This window comes from Haemaphysalis longicornis, unplaced genomic scaffold, assembly GCF_048455015.1.
Source record: "Haemaphysalis longicornis isolate Haplotype H1 unplaced genomic scaffold, Haemaphysalis longicornis Haplotype H1 scaffold_1, whole genome shotgun sequence".
NCBI lineage: Eukaryota > Metazoa > Arthropoda > Arachnida > Ixodida > Ixodidae > Haemaphysalis > Haemaphysalis longicornis.
Window position 1 is genome coordinate 148,256,447 of NW_027526203.1, and position 7,884 is coordinate 148,264,330.

The following is a 7,884-nucleotide window of genomic DNA, read 5'->3' on the forward strand; positions in this document are numbered from 1 at the left end:
CCAATACATTTTGGCCGGTTTGGTTTTGTTAAAAACGTCTCATGGTTACAAGGGTGTCTAGTATGGGCACCCAGCTGGGTGGATCTTCCTCTAGTTTGAATACAACTCTGGTGTAGGCAACACTCTCAGTGAAATAATCCTTAGCAGGCCGTCCCTTTGTGTTTGCATGCCTCCCATCCGTACGGGGTTTCCATACGGTATGCAGGCTCAGGAGCATGAAGATGTCCAATGGAACACCCACTTTATTTTCGGTATGCAAGAAACGTATGCATGTGGTGTGACCGGTATGTCCTCCTTAAGTGTTCGCTGCAGAATGTCCCAAGGGAACACATCATCGCAACACTCCAAGAAAATGTCTTGGGGTGTTTCCGGCTTATGACAAAACGCAGTGGAAGTGCCAGGGCACAAAATTCCCCCTTTCCTGTCGCCATGGTTTCACCGAGAGTGTCGTGGTGTGCAGTTGGAAGAAGAAACTTTTAACGTATGTCTTAATCGGCATCGTTTAACTCGCTTTAGGACTTTCCTTGCCGAGCCTGCAAACTCTATGGATATGATATACTGGAACCAGCCGCAAAATTTCGATGACGTCGTTATACAATTTGATCCGTGGTACGCTGCTGGCGTACTCATGTGAAAACCGCCCTTCACAAAATTGCTTAACCACACCACTTCGCACAGAAACCGGCGTAAGCCACACCTCCTTACACCGCTTGAAAAAACAATGAAATCAGGCAACGCGTCTCGCATTCTTGAATCATTGTTCGTATGAAATCCTCTCTAGTCTCTCAGGAAGAGGAACCGTGAAACGACTTGTTTCAGAAATGAATGCAGTAAGCCCAGTCCACCAGACTTCACGGAAAGAAACAAATTGAGCGACTCATGCACTCCCGCGTGGAGCCCCCGACAAAAACTGCAAATGCTCTGTGGAGCCATTGAATGTTGGTACATGCAATGCACATAACCTGAAGCACATACCATACATTGGCATCCAAGAACCCACTGCACACAGTAGGTCGGGTGAACATCGACAACTCGCGTCCACCCCACTTTGTTGTATTTCGCCGTACGCGCTCGGTTTCCATAGCCCAATAGCAAGTTGTGTCCCGGTACTGATCCAGTGGCACGCCAAGGTATTTGGAAGGCGTGCTCGCCTACTGGACTGGACTGCGCGCCCCCACACGAGAGGTATTCGTATACCGAAGACGAGGGCGCTGAGTGTCGAGAGTGAATTTCGAGAGCTGTCATCATTTCCATGCGCCATTTCGAATGACAACGGCATACGAGTTCGCATGGGCTGACGACGATGCGCAGGCAGTGACGGACGTCACCGTTGCCGAAGAAGCGGACCCTACTAGCAACCCTGAAAACATTCCCAACCGCCGACTGCAGCCAAGCATGCGTCAGTGCTGAGATTCGCCACTGTTGTGGGCCTATGTACAATGCCGGATGTTCTCATTTGTACGGCGTTCGCTAGCTTGAAGGCAGTGTGGTTAATTTTACTACGCAGATGAAGTAAGCGAATCTGAAAGACCTTTATCATGTTAAGTGAAGTGCGGTAGTCGTCGCGCAGTGGTTAGAATTTTCCATGCTGCGAGGAACAAATCGATAAGCTACCGCTTGTCACAAAATCTCGGAAAGCTCTCAGTGATGTGCAGAGTTATCAGAAAATCTTTACACAGGCATTTTATATTCAGAATTATCGATATATCGAATTATATCGCGATATATCCGACTTCGACTGTACAGGTTTTCAAATTCTGTGAAGAAAATCCCGCACATGTTTACCTCTGCAGGAGAACATAGGATGCTCGTTATCCAAATAATGCTCCCATCGTTCATCTTTGCACAATTGCCCCCCTCTTGCGGACGAATTTGCTGTCCTCAGTTTCAGTTTCGAATATTGCTCCCCATCAAATCCCAGTGGCACTGGTGCATTTGAGTGCTGCGCAGACAATTTAGGTGATGCCGTCCTTTCTTGATTAGCCACAACCATCGTCCTCTCTCATTGATCCATCGAACAACTTGCTGAATGTCCTGGAAACGCCGTCCAGCTGGCCTCGGGCCTGGACGTCCTCAGGTGCGGTCGCCTGTTTCGCGGCGTCCCCAAGACGTACCGGTGGCTCGCAAGCGTCATCTAGGGCCTCGTCTCCTTCAGGCTTCGCAGCCAGATCGTGCTGCAGTAGGCCTGCGTGAATATCGTCGTTACAAGTGCCGTCTCGGACAAGCGTCTCTTCTTTCTTCTCGTCTAACTCCTCGTGTACTCCGGTTTTATCACTGAAGAGATCTTTTCGGCTGGCATCACCAGCTTCGTAGGCGACTTTGGCTTTCTCCACAGCTTCCATCGCCGGTTGGTCCAGCTCTCCATATTTCCCGACAGGCCCGAAAGCATCGAGCTGGACCTTGCTACGAGGCGTGTTGCCAGCTTCGATGCGAACGTTATGCTCTTGCAGCGAAAGCTGTGACATCCCAGAGCACAGATCCACGATTCGGGGACTCAAGTGTACATTCTCGGCATTCGCGTGATTTTACCAACGTCTTGATTTGGTGAAAGGAATTATCAAAATGAAAGGCCCAGAATGAAACAATATCGGGCCTTATTTACGGGCATTGTTCACAATAAGCAACAAGGAGTGCAAGTGGTAAACATATATCATATGCTGTCGTCGTGAAGTTCTTCGGCTTCAGAAAGAAACTCTGATAAGGCGATCAGCAATTTCAGTAATTAACAGGATATTTTGGGCTCACTAGAATTGTAATTGCAACGTTTAACTCCATGAAGTGCTCCAATAATCTTTTTTAGCATCCTTTTCAGGACGACCGGACCACAATAAAGCAGGAATGTCCTGCATTCAATAGCTGTCCATTGCTACCAGGAATCTAGGCTTCTTGGTCTCCGCTTCAAGTCGCTAAGAGGATTTTTATTAAAGCTGCTCAGAGAAGCTGACACTGCAGCCTTGCAAGAACGAGCCATCTTCAACGAGCATGGTTTCTTAGGCGCCCAATACGGCTGGAGTTTTCTTCACCCCACCCAGACACACCAATAGCATGTAGTCCAAACGAAACTGGCTGACAGGCCCAGCATCTCAGCAGTGCAATGGTGATTCCTTACGATGATAGAGTGGCTGAAGCTACAGTCTAAAACTCATGTCTGTTCGGAGAGAACCATGCGTATCTGGAAAATTTATTTTTGTCGTCCTTCGAGCGTTGACCTTCCCAGATGCGTACAGTTTTCGCGTGCATAGCAGCCAGTGGGGCACCACATATGAATGCGTGTGACACGACTGTAAATGCGCGACCTTGGTGAGCGAGACCTTCTGTGAAAAGCTCATTCATCTCACCAAGAAAGCTCTCCTCGTAGGCTTGCAGATCGGCTGGTTTGCCGTCACCGTCGTAAAGCGCAGCAACGAATGGTGCGCCATTTTCTCTTTCTTTTACCTTCACAAGCACACGCCAGAATTCTCTTTTCGATCTCCGTGAAACGTTCATCCCATCAACGTTTGCAATCAGAGAGAACGTTGCACTCTTCAGGGCTGTTTCCTGAGATGTGCTACAGGCGTATACCAAGAAAACAGAATGATCCATCAGTCATAGTACCTACTTCGATACTTCTAGGTATTCTCAAAAGTGTCCTAGCATCCATTGGCAACTCCGGGTGGTAGGGCTTGAGCGCTTTCAAAAGCGGGCTGAAGTGCGAGGCCGGTATTTTTGTTTCAAATTCCTATCGTGTAAGTTTTTCCTGTAGGCTACTTGTTCTTTGTAGGATTTCTTGTAGCGTGCTTGCACGAGCGGCAGTCGGTGAGTGGGTATCGCTATCTGCCAATGAATTTAGCGTCTGGGTCTCGGTCTGTCGACAGCTGCAGGCTGCCACAGTCAGAAATATCCGCGTTGTGCTCATGGGTGGAAGCGACTGTCACCGTTGTTCCTCTTTACGTAACTTCCGCCGCAGGTACAGCATTCAGTGCTTGCGTAGGTGCGTCCTCCAGCTCTACAGTTATTTCCAGCATACAGTTTTTCGCCTTGCCTTGAATATTATTAATATACGCCGGCGCCCTTGACGAGAGTTCGCATCACTGAGTCTGAGTGCACTTTTTATCCTGTTCATTTTCGGGTAAATTCGCTTATTTACTTCAATCATCTGTGCTATCAAGAAAGGCCCGCCTTGCATGCGTGGCAGCATGGATTATAATGAATCCAGAAACACGCGGTAAAATTTCAGATCTGGTGCTTCCCGACCTCGAGTGAACCTCGATTATGGAAAGTGAAGTAGTTTGAGAAAAATATATATATTACGCACCATTTTTGAAACTTTACGGGTACGCAGGAGCCATAACTTTGAGCCGCTCAAAAGCACCAAATATACTGCTGAGCTACGCATCGAAAAAGTAACCGGGAAAAGAATATGTGCGTGCCGCGGTGGCTGACTTTCCTTCTGGGAACCTGATTTCTGACTTTTTCAAAGCGTCCTGCAGCAGCACGTAGTCTGCAGCCCTAGCTTCCGTCGAGTTCAATACTGCAGTGAAAGGGGGCTGGAGAAGGTGGACGCGAGTGACGCCTCTTTTTGAAAAATGAGTTTCATTGGCAACGGCACTGGAAGCAAAACGTGCCGGTTTCTACCCTTCTCTTTTCCTCTTTACCCATAGCTTGTGGCCCGCACATACTCCCCCAGCCACCATGTGGCAAAGCCGGGTGTCGAAATATTCGACAATAACTAGGGTTCTAAAATCTGCGCGCGACCGCACTTGTTTATGCAACGGTGCTCGATTCGATATATTTTTGGTTCAGCATGACGGCGCATTCACGCCAGGGCTCTGAGCTCTGTCAGGATACAGGCTTAAGAAGTTTCCTCTTTATTTTCGGTACTCTTCAAAGTTTTGGCATTGGTTGAATGCTTGAGGGACGCCATACAAGCTATGTCATCAATACGTCTGCCTTGATTTCAGTTGCAGCTACAAACGCTTCGGACACAACTTTAAAAGGTCTCACCAAAAGCAAATCTGCAGGGTTGCAATCACGCAGTCGCAATCACGCAGTGCTGGTGATAACTTTAGCTTTTAGTGCTTCCAGGAACGGAAGAAATAATGAATGCATTTATTGGCACTGCTGCAGGGTCCCTTTCAGGCATTTTAGTTTGCACATTAGGTCATCTTAGCCTGGCTGTCAGCATCGCAAGCTTCACGAAAGGCCGGCGATGATCACTGGTGGAGAAATAAAATTTATTTCGCGAGCACTGCCCGCAGTTACGCGCTCCTTGCCTTTTCTGTGGTTATTTTTGCGTGCTGTCGCAGCCGAAGAGTGACGTACTGTTTGATCACATGTACAGGGTTTTCCCCATATGCTTAATTTGTTAAAACGACGTCTCACGCCTTGAATAAAACTGCTGAAAGGATTGCCGGAGCTCCAGGCCATCGATTAAAGTGAAGCCGCACTCTCGGCAGAACACCTGCAAGTCAGCGTTCACAAGCGTGTATAGGTAGTTCTCACGTCGGAGCTTGTCGGATACACTTGCCTCCCCGCTGTACCTGTTGTGCCGCCCAGGGGAGTCTGGTAGAAAAAGCTACATGCGCGGTCGTATTGCGTTCGAGGATGCTGTGAGCTAGCCTATGATACTTGTGCCCGTACACGCTGCCACTGTCGTTGACGTTGTTAATGCCAATGTGCACAATCACATCAAAGCCAGCTACCTTCGACAGCAAGCGCTCGATCCGAGTCCCTCCGTGCGCGACAACTTTACAGCCAGGCCCTGACGCGAGGGAAATTACTGGTTTAGTTGCTTTACCATCGAGTCACCGACACCCAAAACATGAGCCATGGCAAATTTGAAGTTGCAACCGGCAACAAGGAGCAGGACGCATTAAGCTACAGTCCACGACACGATCTAACGAGTACAATGGAGCTAAACATAACAAATTTCTGCAAAATACCTAATCAAAATGATTAAATCCTATATTATCAACACGAAAAAACAACGCTGCGAGGCAGCGGTCGTGCACAGAGCATACGATATTTTTGGCTTGCGATTGATAAAGAACCACGGCGAAATTCTGGAGGTCCACAGGTGTACCAGGTAGCACCAGCACAGTAGCAGAATAAGCGCGCTGCGCACGTCGCACGCTCGTAGGCTGAGTGAAGCGCACGTACGCGCGGCGCGCTCAAATAAAAAAGTTCAATTACGTAATGTCAGTGACGTCGTGTGATGTTTTTTAACGTGACGTCACTTTTGTGGGGCGGAACCTCTGCAAGGGGGCTCTTTCATCTCATACCCCACACAGGGCACGAGACATCACTTGCGTATTGATGTCTTGCCTCAGATATGTGCAATGTTTTTTTCATTGCTCAACAATGTTGAAAAGTATGAACATTCTCAGCAGGTTTTTTAGAAATGACGTTGAGTATGTAAACGTCTCATGCAACATCTGCTTTAACTTCGGACGGGTGGCTGAATCAAGGGACGGACAGATATAGATAGACAGACAGACCAAAGCATCCGCGCTGAAGTAGCAAAGACTATCGTCGTTAAAAACTGACTTGCCCTCATATCGCCCCGCGGAGAATGGTTCGAAGAAACTATCATCAGTGCTTTCGGAACGCGGGGATTGTGGCGTGGGGCATTTGGGACGCGGAGCTATCATCACGGGGATTCTGCACACGGGGCAATCGTGATACATCAGTGCCATTTACCGCAGTGACGCCACAGTAAACAGCCGACCTCAAATTACACAGCCACACATAAAACAGCCTCGAAGTACAGAGAAAATAAAACGCAAATACAGGCTGCAGTGCAGTTTTTATCTTGGAGTCCTTTGTAAAAAGAAGGCAGATCAAAACAACTGCTTTTTTTTCTGGCAGTTCGAACTTTTTTTTTGTGAGCAACTGTAGATCATGGTTCTACTTCCAGTAAAAGTTCACGCGCATTGCCCAAAAGCGTTTGATTACCTTCACAGAAGCAAATTCACAGTGCTGATCAAACTAAATAAACAAGCTTTTTTCGAGCCTATCCCCCCCCCCCACACCCCCAATAAAATGTCACCGAATTCCGCAGACATGTTGCTTCAACCACCACTTCTCTATTTCTCTTCAGGCGTGCAGCTTGGCTGTCGAAAGTACATTCTGTTTCACAATCTGAACAGTGAAATGCCACTGGTTGAACGGTGTGTCCTCGCTGTTGAAATGTTCAAGAGAAGCTCTGAGTATATCTTCGCGCGTTGTTGCTCTTATTTATGCAACAAGCCAAGTCGGGAACGACCACATCTCCCGTGCCTTTACTTTGTCACAGCCCTGGTCAAGTTTGTCATGCAAGAACCCTCACAACAGGTGATTCCCGGAAGTGATTTCCCCATGTGGCGTCGAGTGCATTTTTCAGTTCAGCCACAGCTTTTTAATTTTTTTTTATGGCTTTCGACTATGCAGTGAAGCGGGCTCAGCTCAGCATGTTCATAACATCACCGCTTTACGGTATTCCTCGCAGATGTGAAAGGGGCAGCCAAAGGTAAACTTGGCTAAGTTTGAGTGTCTCGGTGGCCACGTAGCACCCTTAAAAAATGATCGGATAATTGCAAAACAATATCTGTAAAGATAAACACTGGTTTCTGAGCAACACAAGCATGCGAACTATTCTCTAGATTTTTCTCTCTCTCTAGATCTCTAGATTCTCTAGATCTAGATCTTTGCCACAAAGCGACACGCAGTATTGCGTGTCGCTTTTTGCTTGCGCCACAGTGCTCCCCTCGGAGGTTTTTGCTCTTCCTCCTGCTTTTAAAGCGGCACCCAAACCCGAGAACACATGCAATTGCAAAGGGCTTCCGCGTCGTTTCAAAACGACGGCATCTAGTTCTGGAGAATCGGGCCTCTGGCTGCCACCATCGAGCGTTGCGCATCTTTCGCGTT